The sequence below is a fragment of the Cebus imitator genome, unplaced genomic scaffold, assembly GCF_001604975.1.
Source record: "Cebus imitator isolate Cc_AM_T3 unplaced genomic scaffold, Cebus_imitator-1.0 Scaffold42, whole genome shotgun sequence".
NCBI classification, from domain to species: domain Eukaryota; kingdom Metazoa; phylum Chordata; class Mammalia; order Primates; family Cebidae; genus Cebus; species Cebus imitator.
Window position 1 is genome coordinate 12506996 of NW_016107357.1, and position 11982 is coordinate 12518977.

The following is an 11982-nucleotide window of genomic DNA, read 5'->3' on the forward strand; positions in this document are numbered from 1 at the left end:
ATGGGAACTTAAGCAGAAACATTTAATAGTTATCATTATTCATTTTTGAAAGTTTACCTGAACAATAAATAGAATTCTGTATAGAAATAGAAATGAATGAGGCAGAAAGTTAGATTCCAATTCATGGTTGGGGTTTTGCTCATTTTTGGCAGCAGGATGACAATGGGAGAAGTAGGACAAGATAAGCGGCCTGTTGCATTGTTGTGGCCATGTTTGTAGCTAACATAGAAATATATCTATGTGTGTGTTGGGAAGTAGTATATTATGAATTGCGAGGAGTAATAAAATTAATAGGTGCCTGTGGTTTATCTCAGAAGCCAAAGGTGCACTGATTGCAAGATACTATATTAGTTTGCTAGGCCTGCCATAATAAAATACCATAGACTGGGTGGCTTAAACAGAAATTTATTTTCTTGCAGTTCTGGAGGCCTAAAGGCTGATATCAAGGTGTTAGCAAGTTTGATTCCCCTGAGGCCTCTCTCCATGACTTGCAGATGGCTGTCTTTTCCCTGGGTCTTCACGTGGCTGTGTACACACATCTCTGTTGTCTCTGTATGTCTTAATCTCTGTTTACATCACCAGCCATACTGGATTAAGGAACCTCAGTGGCCTCATTTAACTTAATCACCTCTTTAAAGACCCTGTCTCCAAATACACTCACATTCACAGGTACTAGAGGTTAGGGCTTCAACATATGATCAGCATATTTAGATCATCCCAGGTCAGTCCGTAGCAGATATTTTTTGGTTTTGCACTGCAGCTAGAGGATGAGCTATGAAAGTTATTTTTGAGTGGAGGGACTGGACTGGGGATTTGCTTTTGAGTTAAGTCCAGGGGTGGGTGGGGGTTTTGTGTTGTGCAACTGAGCTGTGGACTTTTTTTGTAAACCCTCAAAAAGAGGTGCCTTAAGGGGAGAAGCAAATAGTGTCTGATACCAGGGTTATAAATAGGTATTTATGCAGAGCATATTCTCCTAGGCTGCCGTAATAATCTCAGGCGGGTTCAGAAAGCGTTGCTTTATTTGAGGCATGGCCCTCTGGTGGAGAGGGAAGTGGCTGTCTCTGCACATAAGGGAAGAAGTCTGAGGGAAGGGAGCCTTGTTGATAATCATCACAGGACAGCAGGCATACCCAAAAGTGAACAGATTTTCTTTCTTTTCCTTCTTCCTTCCTTTTCCTCTTCTACTTCCGTCATCCCTCATTGGTTGGGGGAGAGAGTATGATGAGAGAGGAACAGAGGTTAAAGGAATGGTGGGGGGAATTGGAAGCTGAGAATGGAGGCAGGCCTGTGTGAATCCCCTACCTGGGCAGGAACCCAGTCGCCTGATAACTGTCATTTTAAAGAAGAAGGTTATAGGAAGAGTTTGATGATATTCTCCATATCAAATCGTGGCTCAGACATGGGAAGTCAAAGCAAACAAAAGCCCTTTCCAACAGCATCTAAAAATTAAGAAATGATTTGAGAATTATTGGAATGATTTGAGGGACAATTTGTTATATTTTATATCACTTGTTAAGCAGTTCTATGATAAATACAGCGTATTAAGAAAATAAAAGAATATATTTAAAGTTTTAGGTTTATATTTATTTATATAGTACTTTATATTCCTGTTAAAATTTCTTAAATATCACTTCAAGGGACAGGAAATTTGAAAGTGCAGACAAGAGTTATTTAAGTGATTACTATAAGGATTAAACAAGATAAGAAGAGAATGTGATCCTTTGGTATTAGGAAAGTCAATTTTAGAAGATCCCCAGATTGGCATTAACTTTTCTAGTCTGTCGGGTCTCCTTTTAAGAGATTAGACTTGCTCAGTGACGTGAAGTAGAAAGAGAGAGACTTTGCCATCAGACAGATCTGGACTTTAATATTCCTTAGTTCTGTAACCTTGGAACAAAGTGTACAGCCTGTTTGAATTTCAACCTTTTTTCTTTTAGCATGAGACCATTAATAGCTACCACCTGGATTTTTTTTTGAAATTAAATAAAATACATGTATGGAAAGCATTTCTTATTTTGTTTGGCATCTAACCATTAGCAAATGTTCATTCCTGACCCTTCTCAAATTTAGCAAAATTAATCTGTAATATTGTACTAAATTAAAAATTTCTCATTTTGGATAAGAACTCAGTGGCACCAATTTGCTCAATACATGTTCTTCAGTGCTAATGTAAAAACCCTGCTTTAGGGCTGGAAGTGGTAGCTTATACCTGTAATCCCAGGACTTTGGGAGGTCATGGTGGGAGGATTAGTTGAGACCAGTCTGTGCAGCTTAGCAAAACCCTGTCTCTACAAAAAAGTAAAAAAAAAAAAAAATTAGCTAGGCATAGTTGCTTGCCTCTTTAGTCCTAGTGACTGGGGAGTCTGAGGCATGAGTATCACTGGAGCCCAAGGAATTTGATGTGATAGTGAGCCACGATTATGCCACTGCACTCCAGCCTGATTAACAGAGCAAGACTTAAAAAAAAAAAAGTCTGGGCGTGGTAGCTCATGCCTGTAATCCCAGAACTTTGGCAGGCAGAGGCGGGCGAATCACCTGAGGTCAGGAGTTCAAGACCATTCTGGCCCTATATGGTGAAACTTCATCTCTACTAAAAATACAAAAATTAGCTGGGTATGGCAGTGGGCACTTGTAATCCCAGGTACTCTGGGAGGCTGAGGCAGGAGAGTCACTTGAATCCAGGTGGCAGAGGTTGCAGTGAGTCGAGATTGTGCCACTGCACTCCAGCCTGGGCAACAGAGCCAGACTGTGTCTCAAAAAAAAGAAAAACCTCAGACAAAACCCAAATTAGTGGAATTCTATGCAGAGTTTACTGTTGGTGGTATAAGTACACATACTTTACAAAGCTGAGGCATATAAATACATTTATTTTCAGTGTACAATTCGTGTATCTGAAAGTAGATTTTTAGCAGAGTGGCCTGTGAAGCCAATATGAAGTGATTTCACTTTAACACTTCAGTGATTGATTTGGTGAAACTAAGTTGTTTAAAAAATTCATGTGGTACTCAGAGAAATAGTTGTAAGTGTAATTTTTAAAAATTGAGACGTTATATACCACATAGTTAACCCTTTTAAATTGAACAAGTCAGTTGTTTTTACTGTTTTCACAAGGTTATGTATTTATCACTGCCTAATTTCAGAATATTTTCATCATGCTCAAAAAAACCTCCTACCCATTAGCAGTCATTCCCCATACCCCTTTCTCCTAATACCAGGGTTAGCCTCTGGTAACCACTAATCTACTTTTTGTCTCGATGGATTTGTCTATTCTGGATATCTCATATAAATTGAATCAAACCATATATGGCCTTTTGTGTCTGATTTCCTTGAGCATATTTTCAGAGTTCAGCTATGTCATAGCATGTATCTGTATTTCATTCCTTTTTAATAACTGAATTATAGTATGTTTTACAGATATACCATATTTTGTTAATCTGTCATCAGTTGGTGGACTTTTGGGTTGTTTCCACTTTTGGGCCTTTGTGAATAATACTGCTGTTATTATTTGCCTACAAGTCTTTGTGTGAATATATGCTTTCAGCTCTTTTAGGTGTATATATTTAGCGGTAAAATTGCTGAATTGTATGTTAAACAATTTCTGAAAAAGCATTGAAAACAAAGAAAGTTGAGACGTGAGCTTCAAATTTATAATGAAACGTCTGTCGTATCTGTTTGCCTTTATATATAGTTTTTGATGGAGAGTTGGACTGGATGTATATTGCTTAAATATTAAAGGAATAAGTAAAAATAATCCGAAGACTTTAACTAGGTTTCCCTGTTAGATGTTCTAATAGGGGAACAAGAAAAAAAACCAATTTACATAAAAGCAACCTACAGACTTCTCTCTTACTGGCAGCTGATCCTGTAAATAATTCTAATTGGATTTCATCCAAGGCAAAGACAGAAGGGGAAGGCATTGTTTGATGGAATATGGCAGTAGGTTGAAAATTTTCACCTTGGGGATTATTCACTGAAAATAGCGGATGTCCTCTTTATCAAGTTGAAACATAACTTGTTTAAACATCCTTTTACCTACATGTGACCAAAAATGCTTTTCAGTGTTTTGGGTCAGATGTCCTTGAACTTTCTCCACATTATAGCATGAAACCTAATTTCTGTGGAGCAAAAATGGCCACCTCATCTCTGAAGTAATTTTTATTAACACATTTCAGGGACAACTTATATAATGACTAGATATACGTGAAAATTAAATATCTGATGCCTACCCACATTTAATAGAGATTGACACCACATGTAAATTCTGAGGGCTCTTACTCCATGTTCTCTCTTTTCCCTATTAAAAAATAAATCAGGACCTCAAATTCTGTCTTTCATCAATTTGAACTCTAATCTTATTAGAAAGTATTATAAATTAAGTACAACTGGATCTGAATAATTGAATACCAAATTTTAAAATATTTTTGTTTGTTGAGGCACTTACAGTTTCATAGACCTTGGTGAGGAGAAACAGGGAGAGATTATTAGAAGGAATTTATAGTAAATGGTTGAGTCTCTTCTACATGTAACAGTTGCTGTCTTTGGGAGTGGGCCAAGGAGCAAAGTTGTCTGGGCATTATACCCACCTTTAGAGTTCTAGGGCGCAAAATAGGTGATCAGACCGCTATTTGTAATCTAAAACTGACTGAAACATTTAATTGAAGTACAAGTTTCATATAGTGGGAATGAAGAAACTAGTACTTCCTTGATTGGGGTGTATTTATACTGTTGTTGTAGGTAGAGAAAGATGTGAGAGGGAGGGCATGGTCACAGAATGGCGTGGAATCATGGAAGCATGTAGTGTGTTTGAAAGACTACAGAATAAGGTTAAACAAAACATGGAGAAAAGCTGAACTGGGAATTTAGGGAGGAAAAATGTTGAGAAAAACAGATATGTTTTATATAGAGATGACTGTAAAGAAGACGGTAAGGTGGGAAGGGTGTAAGCTTTTGAATTATAGAAACTTTCACCATTTACCATGTGACTTGGCTGAATTTCTTAACTTCTCTGTGCCTCAGTTTATTTATTAAGGATAGTAATACAGTCTATAAGGTTATATTGAGCATTAAAATGATGGATATCAATTTCCAGATCCATACATGTTACAAGTAGTAGACATTGAAGACCTAGTAAACTATTATTTTTAAAAAGTTCTGTTGAGGGCTTCTGGGTGATACCCCTAAATAATTGAAAAGAGGGACTTACAGGTTTGAATAGTCATGTTTACAGCAGCATTATTCACAAAAGCCAAAAGGTGGAAGTGACTCAATTGTCTGTCTATTGATGAGTGAATAAACAAAATCTGGTATATGCATACAATAGAATATGATTCAGCCTTAAACAGGAAGGAAATTCGGACATATGCTACAACATGGATGAAGCTTAAAGATTATGCAAAGTGAAATAAGCCAATCACAGAAGGGCAAATACCATTATTTGTCACTTACATGAGGTACCTAGATTAGCCAAAATCATAGAGACAAGAAAGTAGAATGGTGGTTGCCAGAGGCTGAGGGGAGGAGGGATGTGGAATTATATTTAGAAATGCTTGGTCCAGAATTTCATTTTGGAAAGATTAATAAAAGAATTCTGGAGATGAATGGTAATAATGGTTGTTCAACATTATTAATGTATTTAATACCACTAAATTGTACACTTAAAAGTGGCTGAGCTGATAAATGTTATGTTTATTTTACCACAATAAAAAATCAGAAAAAATAAAATGAAACTGTGCTAATTTTTTAAAAAGTCAAATTCTAACCACTTCAGCTCTTTAAGCAAGGTGGCATAATTCATTTAGTTGAGAACAAATGTTGCTTACTGTATTGCACTATTTAGCTTACAGATGAATGGAGAAAAAAGCGTATCTTAGAGTTTGCTCCTGCTCAAGGAAAGACTGAAGTTCCAGTTTTCAAGGCCCTCTGTGATACTTAAGGATATTGTCCCAGGGTAGATGTTCGTTTGTTGAGCAGAGTCCTAAAGGAGTTTTTGGGCATGCAAGAGTAGAAATGGAGCTAAGTTGAGGTAGGAACCAAAGAGCCTTGCATAGTAAATAATATGAATAATTTTAAATTTCATAGTTCCACAATGGAAGAGGGAAAATAATTAAAAACAATAGGCTATCAAAAAGCTAAGTAGTATTTTTAAAACTACTCCTGATTCTGAATGAATGTTATTGAACAAAGATGACAATTACAGCAGACAATTGTAAAATACCATGTGTTTGTCAATGGAAAAAAAAAAAGTTTGCCTACCTTCATTAGTTGTAAAAAGTTGTTTCATCCATGAGTTAATTCAAAACATGGAAAATGATTTTAATGAGTTTATTTTTGAAAATAATTTGTAATTTGTAAAATCAACTAGGTACAACTAAATTTCAGGCCTGGGCCTCGTCATAAGAGTACTAGATGCCATGATTTCTATGTTACTTTTCAAATTTGGAATATTTTGAACTACTTTTCCACTGAAATATGAAAAAAAAAGTACCTTAATGAAACTAAACTATATGGCAGCCACACAGAAATGCCATTTGCTTCTGTAACAAGGCACTGCTGAATGATACAGAATATTGGTAGTATCTTGTTGCTGAAGTGTTTGTTGCCTTATTAACAGCAACATATGAAATAATACTAAATTCAACAGATAGGATAAACAGCATTACATTGGGGGGGGGTGGAGAGAATAACAGCCCCCTTCCCATGTAATGCTGTTTATCCTATTTGTTGAATTTAATATTATTCAAGGCTCAGCAAAATATGTGTGTACTGCTTTCAACTGACACAGTCTTAGTTTTTTTTTTTTTTTTTTTTTTTTTGAGACAGTTTCACTCTTGTTGCCCACGTTGGAGTGCAATGGCGCCATCTTGGCTCACTGCAACCACTGCCTCACAGATTCATGCAGTTCTCCTTCCTCAGCCTCCCAAGTAGCTGGGATTACAGGCATGTGCCACCACACTCAGCTAATTTTGTATTTTTAGTAGAGACAGGGTTTCTCCATGTTGGTCAGACTGGTCTCGAACTCCTGACCTCAGATGATCCACCCGCCTCGGCCTCCCAAAGGGCTGGGATTATAGGTGTGAGCCACTGTGCCCGGCCCCAGTCTTAGTTTTTATATTGTTTCCCTCCCTTCCTGTTGCCATCTATAAGACAAGCACCTTGCCAGTTGTGTTTGATTCTGACATTTGAAGTAGCTCTATTTTTTTGCTTAACATGCATACAGATAGATGTTTATGTACCCATCTTGGAAATGTAAGCCTTTGTGAGTTATAGCTTAACCGTGGCATCAATTGAGGCTGATAATGTAAGTGGGGGTGAATTTAAGCTACGTTAATGGTTTGGTCCTGTATTCTGAGTGCTATGGGAAATTACTTGGGCTTTAAACAGGAGTGATGTGGTCATAGTTACATGTTAAGAAGGCAAACAGTCTGCAGTGTGAGAATGGATGAGAAGAGGTCAAGAATAGATGGGAGGAGACCAGGAGGTGCATGGAATTGGCAAAACTGAGAGAACCAGGTTTGGAAGGAAGATACTGAGTTCGTTGTTGGAAGTGTTGATTTTGAGGTATCTTTGATAAGGATGTCAAATATTGGTTTGGATATGTGTGCCTGTAGGCCAGAGATATGAAGTTTAGGGACAGCAAAGTTACTTGAAACCAAGTATAGATGAACTGGAGGAAACCTAGGACTAATGGAGGCAGACACTTAAGAAGACATGACCAGAGAGGTAGAAAAATGGGGAATCAGGAGATGATGCTGTCAAAGGAATCAAAGGAAAACTTGTTTAAAGAGGGGAAGTGGCCCAAAGTGCTGAGTGCTGCTGAGATTAAGATGGAAAAAAAAGTCCGTTAGTCTTATTTATTATGGTAATCTTAACAAGAACTATTTTGGTGTAGAGGTGGGCCCAAGCTAGACTGAAGTAGGTTGAGAAGTGTGAGATGAAGTTACTGAGGAAATGTTGCAGCCAGCTACTTCAAGAAGTTTAGCTCTGAGGAGGAGGAGGGAGATGGAGCAATAGTTGAGAGGAAAGATAGGATCCATGGGTAGGAGAGATGTGAGTGTGTTTCAGTATTTCTGTAAGCATCCGGTATAGAACATAAAGTGGGAACACCTAGTACATTGAAGGGAGAATTCATGTGAAGCTTCCAGCTGGTACTGAATCTTGATTCCTGAACCTAATACAGTAACCACAAAAAATGGAATATCTTCTTTAGGTAATAGGCAGGAGAAGTAATACCATTACTTATTTTCCTAATTCCCTATTGTATTCATCAGGGTCCAAACAGGAAACGAATGGAAATTAGATGGTAATTTGAACAACATACAGACTTACTAACTATATAGGGGATTATAAGAGGAAAAGAGAACTCTCAGGAGTACTGGAATATCAGATAGGGTGAGCAGCCACTACCCCCAGGGCAGAGGCAGAGCACCCAAGGAAGAAAATTTGGCAGAACCCAACCCTCATCCTTCACAGGATGAGATCTAGACCTTGCTGGAGAGTGTGGGCATGGCCCCTTGGATGGCATAGACGTTGGCTGAGCTGTTGTGCTGATGGAACTCTCTAGGAAGCTGTCCATCGGGAAGTGCCATGCCATGGAATTTCCTGTCCAAGGAGGTAGCTTAATGGTGAACCACTCTCTGGAGTACAAAAGAAGCTGTCCCCAGGCAGTTGCCACATGCTGCTGGCCTCTTTGAAGTTCTGGCTGCCCCACACTCGGGGAGCTGTGAAGAGGGGCACAGCAGAACCAGGCAGAGAGCTCTTTCCTTTACTGTTCTTTGAGCATGTGGCACCCTGTACCAACAAAACTTAATATATTGCCAGATGGCATCCACCTCCTTTATCTGAAATAATGGAACCGAGAGACAAAAATTGACAAGTGATAGATAACACCTATTACTGGTCTTTTAACTTAAATTTTTTTTTTCTGTAATGACTAACATCCTTGTACATAAATCTTTGTGCATATCTTCTTGTTTAGCTCATAAGAGGCTAACCACATTAGAGCATATTTAGAGACGTGATTATTGATCTTTATGTTTTGCTATTTGCTTTTGTGTGCATGAAGTATCTTTAGGAGGAAATAAGAAATAGAGATATTCTTTAGGGAGAGGAACTGGGCGGTGTCACCTATTCATAAAACTAAAAATTCATAAAATTAATGTCATCTGTTGTGTTAAACTTAACCTTGCTAATGTTTAATTTCAGAGAACATTATAGTTTATCAAACAAATTGCCCATTCTGACCTACACTTGGACATCATTTGCAGCTCTGAATGAGTCAGGGTATTTTCATTGAATTACGTTTCCTCTTAGTGCTATCAAAACCAGGGTCATCCATTTTCCTTTGTATCCTTGACCTTTGCCTGGCATTTGATGTGTTGATCCTACAGATGTTAGCCTCCCAACACTGTTGCCACCAGACCAGATGTGTAGTGTCAAGTGGGGGAGATTCGTAAGTAGCAGGACTCTGTCATAAAAAGTGTTACAGAACTTAAATATTATGATCCTGTTATAATCAGAAATATATTCTCTTGCCATTTTTCCAACAAAGCCTTAAAAAACTTAAGTCTCTTAACCTAACAATAATTATAATTAAGAAATACTTTTGGCCGGGCATGGTGGCTCATGCCTATAATACCAGCACTTTGAGAGGCCGAGGTGGGTGGATCACGAGGTCAAGTGATCGAGATCGTCCTGGTCAACATGGTAAAACCCCATCTCTACTAAAAATATGAAAAATTAGCTGGGCATGGTGGCGGGTGCCTGTAATCCCAGCTACTTGGGAGGCTGAGGCAGGAGAATTGCTTGAACCTGTGAGGCAGAGATTGCAGTGAGCTGAGATCATGCCACTGTACTCCACCCTGTGGGTATAGCAAGACTCTGTCTTAAAAAAACCTGTACCACCTGTACCACCTTTTAGATTAAGAAATAATAAAACAATATTGAAAATTTTGGCTATAGAATGTAGTTGTTTTAAAACACTTGAAAAAGTATTTATAGTACTGTAGGCATGTAACAAAATTGCACTTTACCCTTTACGTTTATATAAACATTTAAAGTATTTATAGTTAGATTTTGAGCTTTACCAAAATTTACTTTTCAGGTCAAGCATTGTTTATGTCTTGTACAAAATTGTATTGTACAGCTTTTTTTTAAACTTAAAGTAATTTATAGATGCAATGCTATCCCCATCAAGCTACCAATGACCTTCACAGAACTGGAAAACCCACCTTAAACTTCATACGGAACCAAAAGAGAGCCTGCACAGCCAAGACAATCCTAAGCAAAAAGAACAAAGTTGGAGGCATCACGCTAACTGACTTCATACTATACTACAAGGCTACAGTAGTCGAAACAGCATGCTACTGGTACCAAAATAGAGATACAGACCAATGGAACACAATGGAGGCCTTGAAGGCAACACCACACGTCTACAACCATCTGGTCTTTGACAAACTAGACAAAAACAAGCAATGGGGAAAGGATTCCCTGTTTAATAAATGATGTTGGGAAAACTTGCTAGCCATGTGCAGAAAGCAAAATCTGGACCCCTTCCTGACACCTTACACTAAAATTAACTCCAGATGGATTAAAGACTTAAACATAAGACCTAACACCATAAAAACCCTAGTTAAGAAAACCTAGGCAAAACCATTCAGGATGTAAGCATAGGCAAGGACTTCATGACTATTAATACCAAAAGCATTGGCAACAAAAGCCAAAATAGACAAATAGGACCTAATTAAACTCCAGAGCTTCTGTACAGCAAAAGAAATCATTAGAGTGAACCAGCAACCAACAGAATGGGAAAAATTTTTTGCACTCTACCCATCTGACAAAGGGCTAATATCCAGAATCTACAAAGAACTAAAACAGATTTACAAGAAAAAAACAAATCCATTCAAAAGTAGGCAAAGGATATGAACATATACTTTTCAAAAGAAGACATATATGAGGCCAACAAACATGAAAACATGCTCATCATCACTGGTTATTAGAGAAATGCAGATGAAAACCACATTGAGATACCACCTCATGCCAGTTAGAATGGTGATCATTAAAAAATCTGGAGACAACAGATGCTGGAGAGGTTGTGGAGACATAGGAACACTTTTACACTGTTGGTGGGAGTGTAAATTAGTTCAACCATTGTGGAAGACAGTGTGGTGATTCCTCAAGGACCTAGAAATAGGAATTCCATTTGACCCAGCAATCCCATTACTGGATATATACCCAAATGATTATTAATTGTTCTTTTATAAAGACACATCCACACGTATGTTCATTGCAGTGCTGTTTACAATAGCAAAGACCTGGAACCAATCCAAATGCCCATCGATGATAGATTGAACACAAAAAACAACGAGTTTGTGTTCTTTGTAGGGACATGGATGAATCTGGAAACCATCATTCTGAGCAAAGCAGGGAAGAGTTACCTAGTCTTAGATGCATTTTGAAATACGAAGAGATAAACAGTATTTTGACACTTTTACCTACATTACTTAAAGTGGTTTTGCCTATTAAAACTTTAAGAAAGATCCAAATGATTCTTAATTTTATGTCTTACTTATTTGAATCATTGCATTTTGCTGGTTAACAAAGCAAAAATTAATTTGTATAATTTTTATAAAAGCCTATCAAAATTTATAGGTTTTTCTTAAATCCTTGTTAAACTCTTAAATTTTTTTTTTTTTGTGGACAGGCAAGGTGGCTCACGCCTGTAATCCCAGCACTTTGTGAGGCCAAGGCAGGCAGATCACCTGAGGTCAGTTCAAGACCTGCCTGGCCAACATGACGAAATCTTATTTTTACTAAAAATACAAAAATTAGCCAGGCGTAGTGGTGGGCCCCTGTAATCCCGGCTACTAGGGAGGCTGATACAGAAGAATTGCTTGAACCCAGGAGGTGGAGGTTGCAGTGAGCTGAGATCATGCCATTGCACTCCAGCCTGGGCTACAACAGCAGAACTCTGTCTCAAAAAAAAAA

At 37.9% G+C, this 11982-nt stretch overlaps 1 protein-coding gene across 1 annotated transcript in view; it reads left to right on the forward strand.

The window, feature by feature from the left end:
• The window catches only part of TSNAX (translin associated factor X), a 36917-nt gene that overhangs the window by 19102 nt on the left and 5833 nt on the right, over positions 1–11982 (forward strand). The window lies entirely within an intron of this gene.